At 45.9% G+C, this 26932-nt stretch overlaps 1 long non-coding RNA gene across 1 annotated transcript in view; it reads left to right on the top strand.

Annotated features, from left to right (window-relative positions):
• LOC119014730 overlaps window positions 1-26932 on the top strand; it is a 59648-nt gene that overhangs the window by 16717 nt on the left and 15999 nt on the right. The window contains exon 4 of the long non-coding RNA XR_005073056.1: window positions 24181-24242. This is a non-coding gene — a long non-coding RNA (uncharacterized LOC119014730). The remainder of the gene's footprint in view (window positions 1-24180; window positions 24243-26932) is intronic.

Raw genomic sequence — 26932 nt, 5'->3', positions numbered from 1 at the left:
TTTGCCCTGATTTTAATACTGAGATAAAATCTGCAAGAAAAGAAAAGTCACAACTCCAAACTCAAAAGTCTGATTTAACCTCATAACTGTGAGTTAAAACTGTGACTGTGACCTTAATTTTGAGATTTTGGTTCTGAGTTTAATCATGAGATTCAAATCAAAATTCTGTGAAAAAAGTCAGAATTGTGACTTTGAGCTATTTGTTATGACTTCAATCTCAAATTTAAAGTCAGATCTGAAGTCAGATTTCTGAAGATAACGTCCGAGCCCCCCAACAATGATTCATTGGCCCTAATCCTCTTCCTTGTACTGCATATGTGATTAGTAAATGACGGATGATTTGTCTTCCCTCACAGGCATCCTGCGGAGCCTCCCATAACGGTTGATTCATTGTGTAACTTGTTTTTCATGATGGATAAGTTGTTTTGTGAGATGAGCTGCCAGATTGCCGCACTGTCGTCTAAGCTGGGGCTGCAAGTGTGTCAGTGATCTACTCTCCTCAGTGCTTCTTCATCCTGACCACGGCTAGCTTGGTCCCAAAATGACCCACCTCATCTGTAGAACAACCCCCCCCCAGACTGTACAGTAATGCAGTGACGTTTGGCCCGGTCATAAAGGAGCTGCACGCACCATAAAAACACCTTACGATGTCTGGATCTCTGTGGCCCGGCTATCAAGCTGTAAAACCCTATTGTAAAAAGTCTAGATTAAACAGATACAGTTGAAGGGAGCGAAGTGAAGATGAAAAGCCGCACTTTCATAAACCTGCGGTGGGCTTGGTCTGTACCGGTAAGCACACGGGAAAATTCTTTAAATTCCCCCCCCCCGGCCTCGCACCTTCTCTCTACTTTTGCCGCCCCACAGCCAATAGCTCCGGTTACTCATTCGTAGCGCGTTTTGACGTCACGGAGGGGATCGATTAGTTCCTCAAACGAGCAAGTTGTTCTACTTTTACGGTTTGTACATTGGACCGAGTCCATAGATAAGAAAGTGTGTCGGCTCAGGCGCACTTGATATCCAGCTACTACTGTCTCGGCGGGCCAGATCTCACGCTTGAAGTCGTCCACGTGTGTGTTTGGACGCTCCGCTTTCCTGCCATTTTTCCCTTTTGTCCCTCACCTCCTCTATCTGTCTTTCTATAATTGTGTCCCAGACCCAGACATGTCCATAAATAAACGGGGTCTCCCTCTTCACAACCAGACCCGAGCCATGTTTACGTTCAGGCCTGTGTCGGTTGGGGTTGGGGGTGGGGGGCCCATCTGGACCACTGGGCCCGTCTCGCAGCGCCTCTCTCTGGGCTCAGGTGGAATCAAGATGTGCCACCGAACACCAGCATCTGCTCGTTGGACTAACATCGGCTTAAAACATGACGGCCGGGTCACTGGAGATATATATTTTTTTAACTTTTATTCAAGATTAAACAATCCTTGACTCGTGTCCTGCACATTTTTGGTTTGCAGGCTTGGCATAGCAAAAAAAAAAAACAAAAAGAAAAAGGAAGGGAAACAGGATCCAGGTTCAAGTTTTCTCTGATGGGGCTAAATGTCTTTTCAGTCATAAGCACCGTACCATTTGGCCAAATCTTCCTGTTCCTGCTTTTCTCTGACTCAGTTTGTAAAGAAAGCGAGAGAACATTTTTCAAGATGGACAGTGGAGGAGATTTCGGGGTTTATTTACATTAGCTGGACGCGGTCCCCTAGTCTTCGTTTCATTTGGTCCGGGAGCCGGGCTATTAAAACTAATGAACACTTATAACCACGGAGTTGGACCCTGAGCTCCTTGCTAAACATCCCCTCTGTTGCTGTTTGTTTTACTTGTACCTGATTATTCAAACAGAGCAGTAAAACATGTGGCCGAGTCTTTGCCTCTGGTCTTTACAGGTTGTCTCATAAACAGTCTGATCTGTGAGATGTGATTGGACACCAGACCTGCGGGTTTTCACTCAGCTTTTGGTTTTTACAGCAAACCAGGGTGGTCTTCTGACTTTTCTTACTAATTATTTAAGACTTAATCCAGGTTTCCATTTTTTTAAAAACGCATTTGTTGTAGATTTTGGATAATGGGACGTTGTCACATAGCATAAGTTTTGCCTTTTCCTGGTTTTAAAGGTGGCATGAGAGTAAAGTGACACAGTTTTCGGAATTTTCCAATTACTTGTCTTCATCCACAATATATCCCAATTACTGATGATTATTGGTCAAAAAAACCTCCGACATTTTGCTTTGGGTTACTACTAGAATACATGCTTCAATGCTAAAAATGCTCATTTTGTCCATTCTGAAGCTCTATATTCCCCCTCTGTCTGAAACACTCTGTTTTACAAAACTGTCTCTTTAAGGCCTCCCTCCTGGCTAAGCAGTCTGCTCTGATTGGTCGGCTCACACATGCCTGACCCAGCACTGTGAGCAGCGAAAGAGCAGCTGTGCTAAAACCAATTCTCATGGGCTAAACTAGCCTCTAGGCATAAATTACGCAAATGCATGACATGACGAGGTATGGTGATGTCACAGGGTCACGGAATTAAAGGCGGGACTACTGACGAGGTGTTTCAGGAGCCAGTGTTTTCTGCGGGAGAGAGGAGCTTCTGTTGGTGTGGACTTTTTAACTTTCAAGATCTTTTACATGCACAAACAAATAGGTCTCCTTTAATGCCATGTCGCCCTGGGCTTTATATGTCAACAGTCTGCTGTCCTGTGTGTTGAATCATCAGAATACTATGTTGCTTTTAGAAAGCTAAACGGTTTCAGCGTCGACCACTTTACTGTTTTCATGTCCATAGCTGTCCCTGTGCATTTTCACACCCCTCGTCCCGTCGGGAGGGGTGACACATTCTTCTCTCTATGCTCTAATCAAGACATCTGCTCGGCAAATGTGAGGGTGCGTGGAGACCAGCACTCCTCAGAACTTAGCTCAGGCACAGTTTGACGTGTTATGATGTTTAATACCGCTGTCAGATATAAAAACGGGTTTTTGTCTTTGGGAATTTCACAGCAGATGTAAAACACATGCATGTCACAAGATTTATACACGTGCCCCTTTGGAGCTCGCACAAATCTGATAATTGTTCTAACACGCCTGTGTTTCAGAAGATGTGCAGCGCTTCTTGTCCAACCGCTGTGGCCTTTTTATCACGATTTCAACACCACCAGGATTTTGCTCGGTTGATTGCTTTATAATTGTTTACTGAACGCCAGGTGTCACATTGAGGATCGCGGGCGCAACTGACAGATGCACTAGTTTAGTTACTCTCAGTGTGTGTGCGAAAGTCCACATGCCGCATGTGTTTGTGTATGCGGCAGCTTCGATGTGTTGCTGCAGATCATCTGCGGCAGCGCGGACTGTCAGTGAGTGACGCATGAGTGTGGTGTGTTTCTTCTCTTCCCTCGCTGAGACCTTTGTGCCGCATTAATCAGGCCGAACAGCTCGGGTATTGTTGAGCGAAGGAAAGAGCCCTTTCTTCTGACTCCTCTCCCGACACTTGTGGTTTTTAATATGATACGTGCATGCGGAAAGCATGGTCAAATAAACAGCGTGTAAAGTTTCCCCTGTGTCTGTACCAATCCATCAAAAGAGACGTGAAGCTCGGCTTTCATCTCCACTGCACCAAAACCCCTCCCACTGCCCCGCAGCTCCAGTCGTTCCCCAGCTGGAATTTCCCTGGAGTCGGAGTTGGCCATTTTTCACCTGATTTAACCTAATTAAATATTGTTAGAAGGGAAGGCATGCAACTTAATGGCGCCTTTTGTTTGTCCAGTCCGAGATAAAAATAAAATGTGCCCTGAAAGTGAGTGGGCAGGTTGAAGGAAAAAGGACTGAAAGACAAAAAAAAAATAATAAAAAATCCCTCCCGTGCCAGCGACATCACCTGTGCGCCCCTGAGGAGGAAGCATATCAGCCCGTCTTTTTCGCTGAAACCCTATATTGTCAAATTAAAAGGTAGGGCTGCTATGTCTAGGTCAAAAGCAATGGCTCTAAAGCTCTTGTATTACATTTCGCTTAACATGCTATCACTGTAAAAAATCTGTAATTAGATATAGAACACAAGGCGCCACACCTATAAATCCAGCGCCATTATAAAGGCCTGTGTTGGCTTGATACTCGGACTCCACCTACGTCAGTGGCACAGCTGGCACTCCGAGGCTGTGCGAATGTGTGTGTGTGCTCGCCGCTCACAGGTTACACACTATATCAGTCCCTGTTGCACTTAGTCATTCTGCAGCTCCGCTCTAAAGAGTTTCGGAGATCTCACAGCAGCACGAAAACCTTCTTTTTACGGCCCGACTTTCGTCAAATCACCGAGCGCGCTGGCAAGTCGGCAAACAATGGAAAGAACCGATTAGAGCGTTACAGCGCGGCGAAATATTTAGCACGCGGAACGGGGCCCTGGGCAGCCGTGTGAAGTAACGTAAAGAAAAAAAGGGAGCGGGAGATATGCGAGCCAAGCGTCGAGAGGGGGAACTTCGAAGACAGGCGTATGGAAATAGTTCCAGGTCCTTGGGAGTGTATTAACTGCGGCTACTGCTGGAGGAAATACTGAATTCTCACTGCAGGGGCCTTCCTCTGTTCTCTCCCGGAGAGAGGGTGCCTGATAGCACACGTTTTTCTTGGATGCCCCACAAAGTCCTTCCTCCTTCTCTCCCCATACATCTGAAGACATATTTTTATCACAGAAACCCATGACAGTGGTAATCCTTTGGTGTCCTGCCATCCACCCTTACCCCCCCCCCCACCCCAGACTGACCGTTCACTTCCTCTTTTTGTTTTGCTTTCCCTCTCTTTCTTCACCCCCTCTTATCAGCTAATCCCCCCACTGTATAGAACCGTCAATTAAGAAGCTTAGTTGATAGAAAACGAGACCATTTTGGATGCATTGAATGTGTGAAAGTGCAGTGAAAAGGGGGGTTGCAACTAGCCCCTCCAGCCAAAGAAAAGAGGGAAACGGAGCCTTTTTTCGGTGGGATTCATTAACCAAAGGAGAGGCCGTGTCGGAGCGCTGAAAAGTGGCACAAAAGTTGAGTCGGGAAAAAGCTCACATCCCCGGGCCGGTTTTGTGTTACACAAGTGGTTCGGATCAGGGATTTTCGGACGTCACAATCAGACACTTTTGTAACTGTAGCGTTGCTGACCTTAGCATTCCTGACCTTTGTATTGGATGCAGGAGAAAAAAAAAAAAAAGAAAGGCGCCGGCAGCATCTCGCACGGAAAACACACACGGGCGTCACGCACACACACACACAGTTTCTGATCTGCTTAGGGAGATTAGACACAAATGACCAGGCTTATGACGCTGCAAAACGGTGTGATTAAGAAGCATAGAATTATGGTTTTAGAGCTTTTAGCCATCCACTTTTTTTCTCATTGTGAAAAGTTTAAAGGGACAGTTCACCCTTAAATCTGAAAAACACATTCTTCTCCTTACCTGTAGTGCTGTTTATCCATGTAGATTGTTTTGGTGCAAGTTGCCTGGTTTTTGGGAGATAGCAGTCATAGCGACGTCTGCCTTCTTTTGAATATAAACTAAAATTCTTACACATTGCACCTTTAAAGCCATTTCTGCATTTTTTTAAGGGATCCTTTCTTATCCTTCTCAAACCAAGACATCGTACTCAGTTCATACTACGCCTTAAATTGAATGAGAGGCACGCCATTTCTGCTGTGAAGTTTGAGTTTCGACTCGGGGTGAAAGAAAACGCTTTCTGTGTACAAAACATGAACGAGATGTGCTTTTGGAACAGACTCCATGCTGTGCCGCTCGGAGAAGAGAGGAGAGGTGAGGGAGAGGGAACGGAGGGGGGAGGGGGTAATTGCCACATTAAGGGGAAGGAATTCAAAATAAATTTAATCTCCCTATCCCTTTCACCCCCCAAGAGGCTTACAGTGAGCATGCTCCATCTTGTTGTGAGACACAAGGAGAGCACAGAGAGAGTGAAATGGAGACGGGAAGAAAGAGGGCGAGGTTCTGATCGAGGTAACCGGCTGGCTCCCGACCAGGTCGAGCTTGTGTGGGAAGGTTCACGCAAAAAAAAAAAAAAAAGAAAAAGGGAGAAACTTTGTATGCAAAGGCCGCGTAGCGGTCTCTCGCTCGCGTCATGTTTGTGCGCATGGGAAGTAGCACTAATGACCTTTGGTGCCACAGCCACATTTGCATTCACTCTTCCCCCCGTCGGCACCTTTCTAACAGTGTCTCGCTCTGTAACCGAACACACAGAAACACCGGCTAATTGCGCCGACTGGCACGTCTTCAAGAGAAGGAAGGAGAAGTGTGGACGTCATTAGAAATCAGCCGCTAATGTGTTTGGTCGGACTTTAATCTCAGCAGAGTATGATTGAGAACCAGACGTTTAGCTAAGCACAAACTCTCCTTGTGGTGTCTTTTGGTCCAATTTCTTTTTTTTCTTTTTTTTTTTGCTGAATAAGCATTTGCTGTCTCGCAAGTCGCCCCGTCTTGCTCTCCCTCCTTGGAAATAACTTCAGGTGAGCGGGCTGTTCCGAAAAAGCCGCCGCGAGGCTGCGTCAGCTCAGCAGCAGGGCCTGGAGAAGGCCTGCTGGATTCTACTGTGTGTCATCGTGTGGTTTTCGGGCTCTCGCTAGGACATATGGTGTGGTGTATTTTTATAATGTAATCATTCCCCCTCCTGCAACAACACTGTTAAAACTTTCTGCATGCTGGGGCAAGAATTCAGTCAAGAACCCTGCTGACCCAAACACAGCAGAGCATAAACAATGGAGCTCGGGCCTTGGCAAACGCACGCGGCACACATGGACACACTGAGGCACGCGCTTTGTCCCGTGCGTCTTTTGTCGCGCTGCTTAATTTCCTGCAGTCTGTTTCATCTCCGTCTACTTTAGTTATTGGCTAAAACGGCTGGTGAATGGTGCGTACATGTGCGCCCTTCTCGAGTGGTTTTTATGAGCGTGGTGTGTTTACTTGACCAAATGTAACCTGTGGTATTCGGTGTTGAGTCATCTTCCGCCCGTCAGGGAGGGACGGGGGGAGGTCAGCTGGAGTTGTTTCCTCCTGGAGCAGGTTAAGTGACACCGATTTGACTTTCAGGTAGTAAAGGCAATTAAGGTGCTTGCACAAGCCTGTAATTATGGCCTCTCCCCATGCTTCACCCATGTATAGCCTCTGTTGCTACACTCATGAGCTGTAAATATCTGCCTACTGTATGTCATTGAGAACCAGGTTCCCCTTAAGAGGAAGAAACACTCCTCACATCTTGCATCTTCATCTCGAGGCGGATGCAGTTTAGTTATCACCCCCTGCTTCCGCGCTGTCAGCTATCCTGCCGCCATGGCGCAGGAGCATTGGCAACGTGATTGAATGGGATTGTCTTTGTTCCTCCCAGCTCATTAGGGAAATACCAGCCTTCAGAGTTTCAGGGCGCTGACAGGTTGATTCGGCGTGATGGGGCGTCCCCGTGCACGAAACATGCTATCCCCTCGGCTGCCGGACAACACTGCGCTCTGTGTTGATGGGCACGACGGGCACTCGGATCACGTTTCCAGCAGAAGCAGGAAGTGAGAATTGGAGGGTTCCTGTTACCAGGCCCCTTCTTTCCTCCCGGTCCTACACAGAGCCAAACTCGAACCATGTGTGTTCTCACCCTGTGGACCTCCGCGCACAGCCGGCCCGGCTGGCTGGTTGGCAAGTGCTGTGGTCGTCTGAACAACATGTGATCTCAGGAAGCATTCAGCCCCTCCCTCCTGCCATTGTTATTTGAATCCCTCCTCTGTATAACTCCACTGGGGTCTCTTGGGGAAAGTGGTAAGTGATTCCTCTCTGTGTCCGGTCTCCAAAGACACGGCCCTCCCTCTCGGAGCTTTCATTCAAGGTTAGGCACACGATGGATGTGATTGGGGAAGTACAGTAGTCTGTCCCCAGGGCCGAAGGTCATTTCCTGATACTCAGGCTGCCACTGGTTAACTAGAAGCAGATTAAGAAAGATGGCTTAAACTCACAATGACAACGGCGGAATTAAGCTCTTCAGTCTGTGTACAATTTACATTATTTTACACATTGTAATTGTGTGCAGTGAATACACCAAAGTCCAATTATGCCAGTTGTCCCAGTTGAGTTCTGCAGAGAGCAGATGTGTCCAAATAGCAGGCATTTATATATGTCAGGCGATGTGGTATATAGCCAGAAAGCCCATGCAGGGCTGAGGTTGGACTTGAGGTTGGACTTGGGTTGAATAAAGATAGAACTTTGACCCAGGAGACCGGTGTTTGAATCCCTGAACCTAAGGGTACTTTTCCTAAACCTAACCAAACTGGGACCTTTTCATGTTGTTGACCACACGTTTGTTTGTTACCACCACAACAAAAGTAATCTGAATACGGGTGAGGACAAAAGGTCAGCCGACCGTGAATCTGCTCTCCTCAAGTTAATGGGAAAAACTAGCACATCACCTGCACACAGTTGAAATGTGGTGATTAACAATCATAAAGTTCACAGCATAAAAATGCTCCATAGACTTCGTGTCAGTCATCTATTTCAACACAAACAGTTGGTGCCCATTTGTGCACGGAAGCTCCCTCTGAGCACCGGGATATAAAGTTTATGTAAACCTCATTGTGTACAGCTTCATCAAAGTCAGAATATTTTAGTCATTACAGGCATGTCCTGGCACGGTGATGCCCTTAAGATGAGGTATTTACGCTGATGGAAAGCGAGGCTGTATGAGGCTGATTAGGTGAAATACCTGTCTCTGCTCTCAATCCTTCCACTTCAAAACGGCTGTTTACAGAAAACAGCGACTGATGAAGGGATAATCTGTCAAAAATACATGTCCCACTTCTTTCTTTCACTCAGTCTTTCGCTCGATTACTGACTTTTCTGGTCCTTACTTTCTCGAGACGAGGAAAAGCTCATTTAACACCAGCATGGTAAAAAAAACAAAAAAACAACACACTTTGCTCTCCTGGAGCTGCTGTCAGGCCTTTTGTGAAGGCACTTCTGCTGCCTCATGTGAAAGTCACCCCCGACCCACCTCCCGCCACCCAATTTTTTTGTAATGAGACACATTGTATGGACACCTGTGGGCTGCCATTTCCAATGGGCGGGGGTTGAGGAAGGGGGGTGTGGCAGCATTGCCAGCTTTTAATCGAGACGCGTTGACTAATCGCCCAAGGATTAGCCTCTTAGACAAGGCCTCTTTCATTCTGACACTCCATATACCGCGAAGACTCTGTGTGGTGATGGAGCGGGTGGGGGGGGGTACATTTTTTGGGGGTGGGGGGGGGAGTACAGATGGCACACTGTACCTGGATGTGCTTTGTTTGATCATGCCTGAGCCCTCTGCATGTACACACACACACACACACACACACACACATATCCCGAGGCTGGATCTTTCCCCAAGTTCCCTGATTGGAGACAGCTCTGCATTTTTCTCACAGCAATCACGTACGATGACTCGAACAGCGGGGAGGTGATGGAGTAGGTTTACATTAGCCTGCCCTCGAGTTGTCAGTAAGTTGGAAAAAAAAAAGATTGTGAAAAGTAACAGCGCCTAACTGATTTTGACCAACAATACCATTGTATCATCTCGCCGAACGCCTCTGAAACACCCTGCTCACCACGCTGAGCGAAGATGACATGTCTTTCAGGGAAACTTGCCTTTTCTTCGGCCCACTCACAAACACACACACACACACACGCGTATATGCACACAGACGCGCGCTGAGTGAGATTGAGTTTAGCATGCCGTGAATGGTTTGTGTATGTGTGTTTGGGAGTGGGCTGTGGACCTGTATATTGTTGTATGTAAATGAAGCGAGGAGACACCGTCGGGGCTCTGCGGCATAGCTCAGACCTGATGTTGGCCAGGCCCCTCTGCTGTATATGCTGGGGTTTGATGAGGTCATTCGCGGAACACAGTACATACACACACGTCCCCCCGGACACAGGGCCACAAAAATAAGAAAGAAAAAGGTGTAAGACTTGGATGTGACTGGGTCTAGGTTTGCAGCCAACTCAGTTATCTGTATTATTATCTGTAATGGGAGGGATCAATGTTTTTGATCACAATAGTAAAAGGACTATGTAAAGATCAGGTTTTTATAAAGCTTCAGTCAGCTACCTGGTGAAGATTTTCAGTATGGATATTGACACATTTATCATCATATTCAGAGATGGCATCCTTTTTTTTCCACATTCTGTTTCTTGTTCCTTGTAAAAACCACAGCTGTGTAATCAGAACTGGATTGAACGTCAGAAGTGGAACTGTGTTCATTCTGAGGAAAGCTGCTCAGCCGTGCCCGAAGCCAAGAAATACTTCCTGTGTGTAAAATTACCTGGATCTTCCGGATTGTTGGTCCAAATAGAGCATGTGCGCCACAGACAAGATACTAACTCCCATTCTGCCCCCGGTTGACTTGAACACATTGATACAGTTATTTAATTGTGTGGCTCCTCTAGACTTTCCTAATGTTATCGGACCAAATGGATAAAAATATGACAGTGAAATGAGGAGCTCAAAAAACTGTATCCACTGTTGAAAGGTCACCTCTTTGACTGAGTGAGCCAGTGGGAAAAAGATATGTTTGGGCTTGTGTGCATCCCCTGCACATTGCAGTTACACAATTTAGCTACTATGTAAGATTTTTAACCAGTTCTGGGTTATTTGGTTTGCTCTCGGCTGACGTGTGGCCCTGGTATGGCCTCCTAGTGGCCCAGATTTGGACCAGCTCTGGGTTATTTGGTCTGCTCTTTCATGTTCAAGAACGCATTGATATTATGGATAATCCGCTGTTAATGGCTGGTAATTGAGGCCTGTGGGGTGGCATGCCGTTTTTCTAGATTCTCCCTTTGCACAGTTTGCCTCTAAAGACGGGAGTTTCAGGTTTCACACACCTATCAGAGGTAACCTGCTACACACTAAGCTCTCTCTGAATAGAACACGGCGCAGAGCAAGCACAGGCCCAGTTCAACCTTGTAACTCGACAAAGGAGGGCAAACACCGCCTCGATTGTCTTCCTCAAAGGCTTCTGCTGGGGTAGCACGTTCCAGAGGTCCTCCATTGTTCCCTCGATTAACTCTAACTGAAGTGTCTGTTTGGACTGAGCGGCCCCACACCGGCGGGCTGGGATCTTCAGAAGCCTTTCTTGTGTCTGATTTGTCACAGTGACGGCTTCTGTAAAGGTCACGCATGTGCGGCAAGCAGGGCTAAGCTCAGGTGTTACGTGTTTGCTCAGCGGTCGTGTTTGTGTTCTTTCGACAGTGCGCGCTCTCGAGTTGTCCCCAACTCGAGCAAACACCGACGAAGAAAACGCGCGAGAGGAAGACTTTGCGGTCAAATATCAGGCTTGTTGAACCATAATCCGCTCGACCCGAGGCTGGATTAGAAAGTTCCGTTTCTTTTTCGCGGAGCTGTACCTCTCAGCTTCTGAGAATCTCCATACCACGTTTGCCCTGTAATGCATACTGTGGCCTGTTGTTTGTCTAGTCACAGCAGCAGCCTGGAAGCGGCTGCCAACCTGGCCCTGCAGTGTGTGCCGTTGCGCTCAGCCGGTGAGGCAATCGATAACAAAGGAAATAAATTAAATAGCACTAAAGCATTTGCGGTCGGGGGAGATGGAAAAGTGAGACATATTTTACAGCGAATGGGAGGGGCAATGTACAAGCTGAGGCTGCAGGATATGAATAGGTGTGTGTGTCTTCATCTTGTGTGTGTGTGTGTGTGTTAAAAGGCTGTGTTTACGAAGCACAAAGCTGGGAACTAAGTGTTTGGCCCTCCAGGTGTGTGTGCCGGTGGTTGTCGAGGCTTGCGAGGCCCGCTGCGGAGGTGGCTACGTGACAGTGGTAATGATAGGTTGTGGCGGGTGAAGACATGAGTGTGTGTTGCTGCAGGCAAGTGTTAGCTTGGCTCCCGATGACATACACACATACACACACACACAAGTGCACACAGTCAACAATGTACCTTATATGAGACTTCACATCCCACGCAGAGAGAGCAATTAGACGCATGACATCAGGACGAGTAAGCACTTGCCAAGTGAGGACGGCAAAGCTCTACAAGTCTGGGGTCAGATGATCCTCAACCAACCAGCTCCGTCTGAAATGCAGGCTCTTGAATCAGGTGACGGAGAGGTCAAGTTCAGGTTGAGCTGTAATCTAGCAGGAAGGGTCAAGTGCGTCTGCCTGTCTCGGTGCCGTCTGTGTTTGTAGCTCTTCAGGCTGCAGGGATGATTCAGTCAGAGTCTGGAGCATTTACCTTAATGTTTGCGCAGGTGAGAATGATGCTTAAAAAAAACACTCAACCTCAGATAACAAACCCAAAGTTAAAGACGATTTTCTCGCCTTGTTTTCGGTACGAGTAGTTCTGAGAGGAAGCACTGCAGTCGAGCATGTGCCATCAACGGAGAGTGTTGCACAATGCACAATCGACAGGAAGAATATGACACACTCGCTTCCATTTTTGCACCTCGGGTTAAGGAGATCCTGTTATGTTTGGTTCCAGCTGAGAAACCAACTTTTCAGGTTTTCTGAATGTATGTTTTGCCAAAAGCTTCATTAAAAGATGCACAAACTGGAAGGTCCAAAGTAGACATTTCCTCTACAATTCAGGTCAAGGATTTGTGGACTGCATCTCCTCAGACCTCTAAAATGACTAAACAGCTTTCAGATCAGCGTTGACACGCTCTCTGGTGCTGGAGGCACACGAGTTCAGCTCTGCAGATGTTTAAATTAGTTTCTCGTTTTATGACAAGCGCATACCTGGAGCTCATTAAAGGGGATCTTCGACACACTACCCTCTCCTGTCATTTGCAGTAATGTGCAAAGATAATAGTGTAGCCTGACAAAGATGCTCATTGTTGTGGCTTGCAGCGAGGCCTTATATCTCGAGGAAATAAACTTGCTGCGGCTAGCCACCCCACACAAGAAAAGCTCACAGGAGGACTTGTTCATTGCCGGGGTATTCCGCAATGGGCTCACCACTCCGGCCGCATCCGTTCGCCCAGTTCTGCGTTTCCCTGTTTTATCAGGCCGCAGCGATTGAAAACACACACACACACACACACACACACACACACACACACACATGTGCAGAGTCAAGAGACAACAGGCAAGCTATTGTCTTGCATAGGATGGACTCAGAACCGCTCACGTCTGCTTGTCTGATCTTAAAAGTATTAGCTGTGGTTTTGTGTAAGACGGTTGAGTTGCTGCGACTCTTACATTTCGGCTGCCACCGAACTTCTTAATAGTAAGACGTAGAAAAGAGATGACACAGGAGACACATGGCTTTCAGAGAGTGGCAGCTCCCCACATGCTATCCTCCGGTGCGAAGTAATAAAAGTTACTCCATGCGGCGGGCAACCGCTAGTTGCTTTTGTTTGCAAAGATCAGACGCTATTGTCAGGTGCGTCTCTATAAATCCTTGTGAGATTATTTTTTCATTACATTCTATATTCTGAATTGAACTCTAATGGGGCCGAGTTCAAAGATGCGAAGAGGATATTTCCTGCTGTCTCGGGGCTTAGTGGTAAGTTCAAAGCCTCCCAACTGTTGACAGCAGCTGGTCCTCTCAGGAGCTCCGACTTTGTCCTACTGTATGAAAAAAGCTACCACACGACTGCTGCAGTCAATCTCCAGCAGCACAACACTATACATCCCCCCATGCGCTGAAGTAGAAAGCTTTATGATTTAGACGGTATTAAGCTGTCTGGAGAGATATCAAAGCCTCCCCTCTTCCATCTCTGACTCTTGTTGTTCCTCTTCAGTTCGTTTTCTCTCCCCGTCCCAGAGACGGCAGTGCCCGGAGGCAGTGTCAGTGCTTATATTTGTGATTTTTTTGGCAGAGGAACAATGGTCTAGTTTAGGCAGTGCATTCCTGATTATTGACACACTGTGGTATGGAGGAGGATTAGTGAGAGCCTTGGCTTTCTGACTCTTCTGCGCTGGCTCGTGAGCAGCACCTGGATGTATCTATGACAACAGGCATCACAATGAACAGTGATTTCGCCACCAACCGGTTCGACAGAGAGTCTGTGGTGATGCTTGTGCAAGGAGGGTCACTTTGAAAAGACAAGAGGTGGGAAATGTTTGCTTGGCGTCGCCGCTAAACGCAGCACAGAGCGAGCGCTTGCACAGGTCCCCAGGCACCACCAGAAGTTAATTTTTCCTACTCGTAAAGACAAATCCTAAAATGAGATCTTGTGCAAGTTTCTGTCTGGCATGCTAGAGTAGAAAATAGCTTTGTAGGGTGGAGATGGTTTCTGCAGGAGAAGCTGGTCCCATTCTGACAGCCCTGATCACCTGAGTCCTGCTAGCCCACATGTGGTCCGTCATGAGATGGCCCGATACCTGGGACTGAGGCGGCATTGTTAGCCAGCGAGCGGCGTGCTGAGGGTCTCGTAATGACCTGCTCCTCAATCTTATCAGCAGTAGCCCACAGGACCCATATCAAGCCTCCTGGTAAACACTTCCACTGACATCATGGCCTCCAGTGCACACTGCATTTAGGCTTTATTGTCATCGTTGAGAACCTCTTAACTGCGCCGCCATTTATCCATCTGGATTGCTTTGGTAGTTGGTGAGTTTTGGAGATATCGGCAGTGAGATTTCTGTCAAACTACACCATATAACCACACAGAGGGAAGTATTCTTCTTCTCACGGGTGGGAGGCTAGCCAACTAAGCTGACTAGTCTCACTGAAAAGATATTAAATGTCCATTATCTCGAGTGAGCGGTCAAGATGTTTGGAAAAAAGGCACTGCTGTCTAGTTCCATCATACTCGATAGAGGGAATACTTCTCTATAGCCGATATCTCTAAAACTTGACAACTCACACCAAAACAATGTAGATGGATAAACAGCACAGCAGCTAAGAAGAAAAATGTGTATTTGATTTTGGATTGAACTGCACCTTTAAAGAAGATAACTGGTGCTTCTGGTACTGAATTGAAACTAAGGCTGAAAAGCCTGATTGTCGGAATGAGAATCGATTTAATGAACTTTTTTAGGTTTTGTTTGCCGTATTGACTGGTGTGATTTAGCATATTTGCATTCCAGAAGAACAAGATCATCATCATATTGTTGTCATCAATGCATTTGGTTTGTCTCTTTGAGTTCATGACGTAACATGTATGGTACAGCTTGTGGGAAACAAACTGCTCTGGAGCTGTCGGGGAGCAGCTGCACCGGTGTCAAGTTCTCTGTTCTCTTTACAGCCCTGCTCTGCTCGACGTTTAAGCTTCCCTGCTGGGCTCGGCGTTGGTTAATTACTTGTTCTTCACTCGTGTAGCTTCTGTAGTGGAAGACAAACCTTGAGAACGAGCAGGAGAATACAGTTTGTCCTCATGAAGTTGCTGCTGTCCATACATCCCAGAGCTGTGGTCCGCAGCAGAGAGTTTATCTCAAAATTCTCAAACTGTGTTACTAACGAGCGCTGACTGATAAGTGCGGTATTTAGGGCATTAGACTGCCCTGTCATGTGCAATCAGAGGTGATATTGTTTGGCAGGCCAGACAGCTGACAAATATACCAAGTGGGGAAGTCCCATCAGCCCCTTTGAGTCACAGGATGTTTCCAACCAACTCACTCTGAGCTCACCTGGTGGGTAGAAATAATCTCAAGTGATGCCTTTACATGCCAGTTAAAATGGTTTGGTACCTTTTTTTCTGCAAGACTGTCAAGCCTCAGCGCAAAAGGCCTTTTTTCTGGGAATGTTTCCCAGGAATCTCACCATAAGCATGATTTTGCATCCAGGGCTTGGGGACAACCTGCACAGGTAACATCTTGAGTCTTTATACCACTTATCACATGAAAACAATCAGGTCTACTTGTAATAATCATCTACCTGCTTATTATTCCGTTATGAGTGGAAAGTGATGAAGTGCCGTGCAACTGTCTCGTCAGTCTGTCACAGGCAGCAGCACCAACAAGAGAAGGTGTGAATGATATAGAGGCATCGTTCAAAGACTTAGAAATACCAAGGTGGGTCATCTGACGAGAAGCGTGGGTGGCAGCTGAAAATAACTCCTGACGAGTGAATGAAAAACAGACACGAAATGTGCTTCCTGATAGCTGATATGTCAAGGAAAAAACAGAGAGCAACTGGAAATGAGGGCTGAGCGGAGTGTAGTGGAACCGGACCTAGCCTGTTTAGTAGCTGGCCCTCTCACCCGCTCACAACAAGTGGTTTTGTTTGGCACTGTCCCTTTGTTGACACTGTCAGGTTCTCATGCCTATTAGGTTGCTGTCGACAAACGGGCCCAGTGATGACATGCCCCCGCGCGGCCGCCATTGGCTGGCACTGTCGAGATGATCACCTGCTTCGTCCGCTGGTTCTCGAGTGGAAAGGTGCGCAGGCTTTGTCTATTTGCATTACAGCGTTACAGTATCGATAGGCGACCTAACTGTACTGTTTAGTCAGCGCGACGCTGTGACATCACCCGGCACAGTTTTTCTTTAGGATGTTTGTCTCTGTCATTCCTTCATCCCAGTCGTGTCATTGCTGTCTGAGCATGTTTGGGGTTTGGATGAGATGTGATCAAGATGACAGACAACAAATAACTATTAGACATGAGACACTTTATCAGTCATTTTAGTCATGCAATTGCATTTTTGATTGGTTGCTCTCAGAGACCAGCAGCAATATCAGAGTATAAAAAAACGGGATGTCAAAAACAATGAATAGATATTAAACAAATAAACAAGCAAGAAAAATGCAATGAGGCAGCATCCTCTATTTACAGTATGTACACAGTATTATCATCAGATTATTATCAGTAATTATATTAAAGTTAAGTTGACCAAAATTACTTGATATATTTTTTATCCTAAAATATAACATTTCTTATTTTTATGATAACTTATGCTCTATTAACTTGTGAAAAATAATGCTTAAGGAATTTATATTCCCTTTTGTTTATGATAAAATGGAAAAAAAATGGAGGATAAACATATTGTGTATGTGCTCGCTCAGCTCAACCATGCACAATCTACCAGCGCACTCTGTATATTCTACAAAATGTTGGATGCTGTTTTTCTTGTGTCTACGTTTTTGTGTGGCCATTTTTAAATCAAATCATGGAGGAGGAGAAGTCTACAGTGCTCAGAAGTTAAAGTAAAATGAGATGAAGTTGCTCTTCAGTAGGGAACAAAATAAAAAAATCTAGACACTTTTCTTGGAAAACATTGACAACGCTTGTTAAAAATGAACTGAGCAGAAGAAACCCACCCACAAACTGCCTTCACCAGGGTGTTACAGTAACACAAACTGCTAATGTGTTCAAGAATTTCAGCTTGAGTTAGACGTCTAATTGAAGTTTTTTTTTTTTCAAACTTTTTAGCCAGAATACTGCTTCTCTGTATTCCCTGCTGAAGTGCACTCTCATCACAGTTTGTTGAACCTGCGAGCACTTTAGATTTTCCCTCCTGCATGCGAGCTTTGAGTTAAAAATGGCAGCAACGAGAAATCGGCATGTTTGCATCGGAATTGTTTTGATATGTATAAGATTCCCACCAATGTATTTTAGTATCAGGTGTAACACTGTCAGACATTTTTCTAATCCACCACGTAACGTCACTAATTACAAAAATAGCCGTGTAATTTGTATTCAGTAACCTTTCAGCATTCCAGAGTAACTTGACCTAGCCCTGTGTGTTAGCCTTGTCATGCTGATGAGGAAGTCTGCTATATATTTTTTTTTTCCCTGATGGCTCATCCCTGTGTGGGCACCGGCCCCTGTGGAAACAAAAAAAGAAAAAATTCCCCTGCCAATAATGAAAGAGCGTTAACTGCCTTTTTTTTTTTTTTTACTGCGATCTCGCGCTGTACGGCAGCGTGGGAAGTTTGGTGAACTTCCTGACCCCACGCACCACCGCGGCACATTGACCCTCGTCACGTGACAAAGGAATGCTCGCCGCCTTTTGTTTTAACATCCACGGCACTTACGGAGTTGAGAGCAAATTTTGCATACTATAGAATGATCATTAGCTTGGCACTTTTTACCTCCCCCATTCTCCTCCGGTCTTCCTCCCTAAACAGGATTTTGCGGGCATCTCTCTCCTGCGTCTGTTAAATCACTTCAAACGCTCCTGAAGCCTTTTTTTTTTTTTTTTTTTTTTTTCCTTCAACCAAAGCGGGCACCCAAATCTAATGGCATCATTTGGGCCTGCTCACATCCAGAGAGAATCAACCCCCTTTTTTTTTTTTCTTTTTTTCCCCTCCGCTTAAGGTTTTGTGAACAGGGGGCGAAGACAAAAGGCCGGCCCAGTGAAGCGCATCTCTGCTGGCGGGCTGAATAGAGGGGCCCCTTTCATGGCTGTTTATGAGCACCCCTCTTCAAAAACACACATACAAATCACATCCAGTTCTCCCAATGGATCCTCTGATACGAGGATGATGGCGGGGAGGGGATTGGGGTGGGGGGGGGGCTGGAATCTCGCAGTGCCTCTCTTCCCTTTTCATGTGTTCCAGTTGATTGATTCCCACCCAGTGTCACAGTGTTTTTACTATCGGATCCATCGGTTTGTTTCCATAGGCCCGAACCACACGTTACGTAAGGGGGCAAGTCGGGCATCTCTGCCGAAAACATCATTAAAATGTTCGATATAACAGATGCTGGACAGAAGGCAGAAGAAAGGAGCGGTTATTAAACTGTCTGTTGCATTTTGGCGTTTTTAAGACGTCAAGGACATCATACGTCATGACACAAAGCAGTGTCATGACACACTGTGTCAAGTATAAGTGTGAAGTATTATCATGATCAAGCACTTGCCAGATATTTCCTTAAAAATCAGCAGATTAAATGGTAATGAAATTAATTTCTTGCCCGAATTTGCTGATCAATAATCCCAAATCCAATGATTTTAACAATATATATAAAATAGAGTAAAGAAACCCTGGATTGAGATTCAGAAATACAAAATACAGTTCAAATGCAGCTTTAAGCCGTCAGAGGAATACTTGATGTGCTCAATTCTTGACCATGAGTGACGAATCTGCTGTCAGCGAGCTGACGACTGAAGTAGGCCCACATTTTCTCAACTCAGCTGTTTTCATGCTGTCACATTGTTTTCAAGTCATGTGAGGCCTCAAGCTGAGATTTATAATGTTGAGGCCCTGTAGCACAAAAGTGGAATTAAATCAAATTGTGATTTGATTCAGAACAATTTCACTGGTCATATGAAGTTGACATTAATTCAGCTGATCAGCTAATCCTTTAGTTAACGTGACTTTACCACAATTCAGTTACTGTGGAATTCTCCTTTAATGTCTAAAAATACTTAATCTACAGTTCAGACGACCCACAGTATCTAATAATTATAAAATAAATGAATAATAACAATGCTATAAACTAATTATAGTTTACCAAACTTTTCTATGTCAGCTGTATCACTGTAAATAACAGCTGTCAGCGATCATTGCAATAAGAGAATCACATTCCAATTACACATTGATGCAAATTGAATTCCCTCTTCATCGATTGTTCACTGAAATCATTCCAAAATGATGTATTGGAATAAATAGTTTATTTTCCATTATCAGCCCATCCAGGGCTTAAAACAGAGAGAGACAGAGGGCTTGTGGATGCATGCCTGCTTCCGGAGGTCAAATATGAAGGTCGGAGAGCTGACAACCTCGGAACAAATTGCAAGTAATCGTGCCACAAAGTCGATCTTCTTGCAGCTTCCTTTCCGCTCTGTGTGACATATCTTGTTCTACAGGTAGGGTTTGACGGACAGGAGGAATGCAGGCCGAGGGAGTTGTTTTGTCATGGCGGCCCATTCTCCGGGTGTTCTTAAGCAAACAGAGCGGCGCTGTGTCCTGTTTTTCACTGGTTTCACACGTCACTGTTCAAATTCTCAAACAGGCTGGTCCCCAAGAGTACATGGAGGAGAGCAAACAGTGCGCTAATACCTCACCACTCTGACCTTCTGCTAGCTTGATACACACATGGGCAAACACGCACACACCTTTTGCTAATGCAGTCCGACCGAAAGGATGTGTGAAATGTTTATTTTATTCTTAGATTTTGTGTGTGTGTGTGTGTGTGTGTGTGTGCGCTTTATTTGTTATGCAACTGCGTGAAATACAGCAACAAAGATGGGGATAACGGTGACGCAATCCAGCTTTTGTCTCCCTATCAAAGTGATTTAACCTCAGAGGGCAAATGATCCGAAAGTGTTGATCCACCTGATGTCACCGACGCAGCTCAGTTCAGTTTGCTGTTCTTCTTGTGTTCAAAAACTACTAATTGTTCTCAATAAATGACTTTTCATTGCCAGTACATGTCAGAAAATAAGATTGTTTTGAAAGGTGTACTATGTAGTTTTGGATAATACTTAGTTATGTTTCCACTATGAATTTATTATTGTTTATAGTAAATATGAACTCAAAATATATATATTTTTTTTCCATGACTGAACAAACAATCTGTCCTCAGAGGAAAATATGGTCCCCAGAACACTGTTGGAAGCTAGAAAGGTGGCAGGGTCTGCCACCTATAAACGAAATAAAACAGTATGAAATTGTGTTATATTCTGTTCTGTAATTAGATTAGATTTTCTAATAATGTTTTGACTAAAATTCTAATATTCTACATATTGCACCTTTAATGTCAGTTTGTATGTCAGTTTATTGAGTCATGAAAATGAAGACAGTTTGATTATTGAGTTTGTTAGAGCGTGAAAAATCAATACATTAAAATGTTTCTCTTCTCACCAAAACCCCCCCCCAAAAAACGACGTAGTGCACCTTTAATGCAGCGTGGGTGCTCGGCGCCGCGTGTCTCAATCTGAGCAGCACACGAGTGCCCCATTTCGGGGCTCCGTGTGCCGTCCCCTAATTGAGTGCTGCTTTATCGTGCGTGGGTTCCAAAACGCACGGAAAAGAATCGGTGGGAATTCTGTGGGAAAGTTTATGAAGCTCGTAAAGTGATGGATTCTCAAGTGCTCCCCGAATTCCTACAAAACGTATTGAAACGGCGCAATGTCTATTTTTATTAATGGCATGGAAAAATCTGGAGGAAGCGCGCGTGCACGGCCCCGCGTCCCCGTCCCGGGCCGATTTAGTTTATGTAAGCATGTGTGAAGTAGTTGGGTGAGTATGTGTCTGGGCTTGTGTGCCACCGCGACGCTTTGCCAAAGCTCCCTGCCATGTTGTCCGCTTATACGAGCAGAAGAGATCCAAACAACCCCTGCTGCCGCTGCGGATCCCTCCGCTGTCCCCTCTTTACTGCTCTTTTCTTTTCCGCTTGTTTTAAATCTGTCTCCGATATATGAGGCATTCCTTTGTGGTTGTGTAACACGAGTTAAGGCGAAAACACAGAGAGAGAGAGAGAGAGAGAGAGAAAGAGAGAGAGAGGGTGAATGAGACAGAGAGAGAGGGAGAGGTCTGTCTTGCTGGGTTTTCATGTCCTACTGTGCGCTCATATTTCTCGGTCCCCGCTTCACAGTTTGCGGGTAGCCGGCTTATCGTTGGCCTCCTCGGCTCTTTCCGTCATGCGTGGCCTGCCTTAATCTCTCCTGTGTGCTGTAACACCCCCCCCCCAATAACCCTGAACACCATTAAAGCAAACATCTTAATAACGGCCTGCCTCATTATCAGCTCACACTGGGAAAATGAGCCGTTCAACTTCACCTCTGTAATCGTGCAGAAATGAGCCGGAGGACAAGACAACCTGTTTACAAAAAACCCCCCAAAACACAGAGATACGTCTGCGAGCTCGTGTAGTTTTCTCATTTTTTTAAAGAAGATTCTTGGCTTTTATTCGTAGCAGTTTGTGGCTGATGAATCTGCAATCGGAGTGTAGTTTTCTGCTGGAATGAGAGTGAGGTGCAGGCTTGGAAGTAGGGTGTTGCTCTAGAGGGTGCTGTTCACTGAGAGAAAAGTGCCTCCCTTTCCCTTCCTTCCATCCCTGCTGCTCTCACTAAAAATTAGATTGCTTTTTTTTTTTTTTTTGAAAAAGCAACATCCCATCAGTGTAAACAGTGTTTAAAATGTTTTATGTTTTGGATCAGGCTCCACTCCCGAGGCGACGTGAGAGATGAACGGCATAAATCGCGATGAATCAAACTGCAATTTCTCGAGGGAGAAAAAAAAAACAAAAAAAGAAACACATTACAGTCCCTGAAAGTATGTGTGGTATTGCGCTGCGAGGCTTCTTCGACATGACATTAGGCCATTGTAATCCTTCTGTGTGTGTTCTCACTTGTGGCTCCTGCTCCACACACCCACACACACACACATATAGATATAGAAACAAGTCTGCAGGTGTTTACACAAATGTCTCAGCGGGCAACAAGGGTAGACGATGAGCTGTCACTCCAGTTAGACCTCCACCGGCAGACGGCGGAGAAAAGTGTCCGCCGCGATGCCTCCACCTGTGGTTTTCCTGCGGCGGTATTGCAGGGTGTAATCCCTAACATCGCTTGTGTTTACGCCCGTGTTTTAGTTACAGGCCCGATACGAGCATGCTTTGGAGCTTAGATGGGACTTCTGCTTCACTTACTCCTCTGCCTGGTCCCCCGGGGGCATCCTCCCCTAGCCTGCCACACACAGGCTCATCTCCGGCATCCAGGGAGAGAGTAAACAAACGTGGTTCGCCCTCTGCATGTGTCACACATCCTTTATTCCCATTCAGAGCCACAATAAACTTAACTTAAAGGTGCAGTGTGTAGTTTTGAGGAAGACATTTTAAACTGATGGTGGACAACAAAGTGATCTTGGAGGACAGCACAATTTCATACCATTTTCTTTGCTTACACGTGGCGGACCCTGCCACCTTTCTAACTTGGAACAGTGTTCTGGGGACCTTATTTTCCCCTGAGAGCAGCGTGCTGATCCAGTGGAAAATATGAATATTTCCGAGTTTGTATGATTGCCTCATTAATATTGTAAATATTAATATTCTGCGTTGGAATTTCTTCCCCAAAGCCACACAGTGGCCCCTCTCAAAGGCCCCAATTCAATTTTTCGTATCAAACTCAGGACTGTGCTCTGTTCAAAGATCTTATGTAAAATGCTCACTGTTCTAAATTTAGACCCTGCAAAGCCATATTTTTCTGTTGATTCGGACTCGGATTGCCATAATAGGATCATTTACGGGGGGAACATTAAATTGCGGCTGTTTCCTTATGTACTCCGAGTATTTGAGGAGGTCCTTTTTTGTTGTTTTATATGGTTTGTATTTCGTCATTGAGTGACGCCGGCTGCACCGCTGAGGTCATGAATGGAGGGGGGAGAAAGTTCCAGAGCCAGCGACTGAACTGAACTCACTTTTTTTTTTAATTTTAGTAAATATGCTAAATATAGAGCACGGCCGCAGCCAAGGAGCTCGTCCCAAGCTCCCTGAATGACACACCTTTCGAGAAGTGACTGTTAAACATCTGCTATTTTTATCATCGTCTTACTTTTTCCCCCTTGTTTTTCTTCCTTTTCTCTCCTCTCTCTCTCTTTCTCTCTCTCTCTCTCTCTCTCGCGCGCTCTCTTTATTTTCCCTCCCTGACAGACGTGTTATAAATGATGTAGTCCTGTTTTTCATTTATAAGATTTGTTGGGTGGATTATTAGAGAGAGGATCCTAATTCCCTGTAAAGGAAGGACATGCTTCAGCAGTGTTTATAAAAACACTGCGCCATGACGTGGGTAGCAGCGGAGGACCAGTAACAGGTCCACTCAGCTAACACGCCCTCCTCGCGCCGCTGCCCAGGGAAAGGTCTGTCGTAATGGTGGCATTTCAACCCCTTCAAAGCAAGACGGCCAACTGGATAATGGGATTCCGTCTGCCAATATTACGAGGCGCAGGCCGGGCCCGTGACAGTGCATAAAGTCGCAAATGACAACTTCTGCTGACACTACGTAAGGTCTGGCCCAATATAAGTGCAGCATTGAAGCATTGTGGTTCTCCCTCTGTGTGAGATGACATTGATGAGATCCGCCCGTCGCTCGGCTGTTATTCCTAGCTCTGACCCGTCATTGTCGAGTGGCGCTCTGCGCCGCTGTTAAAGTGGTCAGCGTTTCGGAGCCTTGGTCCTGTGGGTTGAGGCTTTGAACCGTTTTCCATTGGTACCTCATATTACATGCTCTAACACTGTTTCACCTAAATTGGACCCAGCTGCACAAATGGAGAATGAAGAGTTAAGCAGATATGGCAATGTAATACTATACAGTCGGGGTGTGAAGTGACGTTTGTCTCTCTTTTGATTTTCTCTTTCTCTCAGTGAAGGAATCCAAATTCTCGGACTGAGATGTCAGCCTTCAATCGCTTCCCAGGGAGCTTCTGGTGAGTATATGTTTCTAAACGCCGCAGAAAGTCTCAGTGTGCCTGTGGTGCTACGGCCGTGTGCTGAAAGAAGACATATGATGCTCATTTTCAGGTTCATGATGTTATTTTGGGCTACAACTAGAACAGGTTTTCACGCTTTAATGCTAAAAAAAGGCACATCAGCATTCACTGTGTGCACTGTATTCACCCCCTGTTTTAGCTCTTTAGTCTCTTTAAGGCCCCACCCCCTCCTAAATACCTAGTCTCCTCTGATTGGTCAGCTCACACTCGCCTGAGCCAGCACAGCTAACAACAACAGAGCAGCTGTGCCAAATCAATTCTTGTGTTACACCATCCTCTAGGCATGAATTATTCAAACTTTAAATATGAATCAAATATGTCGTTTTATCCTGAAATGTGGCCTGAAGTCCCTCAAGATTTTCACTCTCCATTGTCTCTTCAGTTGCGGATCAATTGGGAAGCTGTTAGCGGACAACAGTTGTCACCCTCTCTGCCTTAATTACCTCAAATCAAGCTTTCGATAGTGTGACACTGTAGAAAATGGCTGCCATGCAAATGAGTTCTTTAACCGGTTAAAAACCTATTTCGTCGTAAGTTTTTGTCCCCATTGGGAAAACTCACTTTTCTCTTGTCCAGTAGTGTTGTTGCTCCTCAGCTCCCGCAGCTCACCCACATGTGCTGTAATTCCCTCACTATCTGTAACCAAGCGGACGTACGCCAGAGACTTCCAGTGCCGCTGTGGTTGAGGCTTATAAAACTGACGCAAGTCCTGCTTTACTGTTGGCACGACCACCCGGCCAAACGTCGTTAATTATTTAGCCTAACATGAGGAGTTTGGACAGAATTTACTGGGTGATATCTGTTGTGGTTTACTCGAAACATTGTTCCCGTCCTCAAAATGGCATTTTAACACACATCATTTGATTGCATGGCTTTACAAAAGGGCCACAGCCATCAATACTGTTCTGTCACTGTGCCGTACTCAATGTACCCTCTCCAACGCACCCCCCTCCCTCCCCGCTGGTGCCCCCTATCCCTTACTCCCCTCCTCCGGCTGGTCCACCCTCTACCCACCAGTGTGTGCCTGTCAGCATGTCACCCCAGGGTGATGCCCCCTCTCTCAGCCCCTCGGGGCCCTTTTGACTCCGCAGCACTCCGTGTTTGCCCAATCATTTGGGAGCCGGATACGGGGATGAATTGTTAACTACAGCAGGTCAGCCTGTGCCCCATAACCCACGGCCCTCTCTACCCCCCCCCACCCCGACCTGCTGTTGACTCATCTCCATGGCAATGGGGCAGGAATTTGTTTTCTCTCATGTGTCCGCTGCCAGCCAGCTCCCCACCCTCCCTCCTCCTCCTCCACCACCACCACCGCCTCCTCTTCATCCTCTCTGCCTCTGAGCGTCCAATGAAGAGGCAGCAAGAGGGGAGTCACATGGTAAGGAAGCGGTGCTGTCACTGCTTGGAGAGAGAAAAAAAAAAAAAAAGAAAAGAAAAGGGCCTTGAGGGAAATAATGTCTGATTTGTTTGGTAGGAAAGTGAGCACAGTCATCGATGACTTCCTGACACACAGGCATGCAGACATCGCGAATGCAGAGTGGGTTTTTGAGGCGGCTGCGTACAGACGCGTGGTTTATAATGTGCAACATCTTGAATAAGAAATTCGACGAGTCCATCGCCGCGCTTCATGCGGCACAAAGAGACACAGATCTCCTGTATTCCTCTTCGGTGATCTTGCTATGAAAGTGCGACTCGCGGCTTCTTCGCCAACGCGCTCCTGGGCCGTCACATTCCCATCACTGTCCCAACATATCGACAGGCTCAAGTGTGTGCATGTGTGACAGTGTGTGTGTGTGTGTGTGTGTGTGTTTGTGTGTTTGCCTCCACACGTGTTATTAGCTCAGGGCAGGTGAGTGTTTGCCTACCTGTCTCCCTTTTATGAGGCGAGTGTTTGCCCAAGGAATGCACCACGTCCGATTTGTCATGGACTCCTATTGTTCGGCTCATCCAGCCGGTGCCTTGAGGTTGAGCTGTGCTGTGCCCTGGCAAGTGAGAAATATGTGCTTTCCTTCCTTTTCTCCTCCTTTTGCTCAGTATATTTGCACATGTTCTTGGACGGCAAAACTATGCGACTTGGTGGAAAAGTATTAAGGACGAGAGAAGTCCGGAACCGCATCGAGAAAAAAAAGTGGAAACTGTTATCTTGTCATATTGTCGTTTGAAGTCTGGATTTTCCTCCCTGGGCTGTCTTTTTTTTTTTTTTTTTTTGGATCCGACTCTTGAATTACATAAAGTTGTCGCTCCTCGACTGTGCATTAAAGGATAAGTTCACCCAGAAAATTCAGTTATGTGTTCTTTCTCACGTTGATAGGAAGTCAGGAAACAAGAACAACAACAAGAACATTGAAAACAACCAAACTAAAACGTAAATTGACTCCATGCAACTTGTCTGGTGTTATCCAAGTCTGCAGCAGCCTTTACACCCTTTAATAAAAAAAAACTGTAGGCTAGTTTTAGCCAAAACCCGCGTCTGAACTGGGTGCACAAGCTGGACTGTGCGCAGGAGTGTAAATAATATAATTTCAAATACATTTTGGATCTCTAGGTTCCACAGACTTGCATTTGATCTGTTTTTCATTTCATTTCATTGTTTCTTTTACACCCCCGTGTGTGGTGCAACACTGTTT

This window comes from Acanthopagrus latus, chromosome 23 (assembly GCF_904848185.1).
Source record: "Acanthopagrus latus isolate v.2019 chromosome 23, fAcaLat1.1, whole genome shotgun sequence".
Lineage (NCBI taxonomy): Eukaryota > Metazoa > Chordata > Actinopteri > Spariformes > Sparidae > Acanthopagrus > Acanthopagrus latus.
This window is presented reverse-complemented; position numbering and strand designations above follow the sequence as displayed.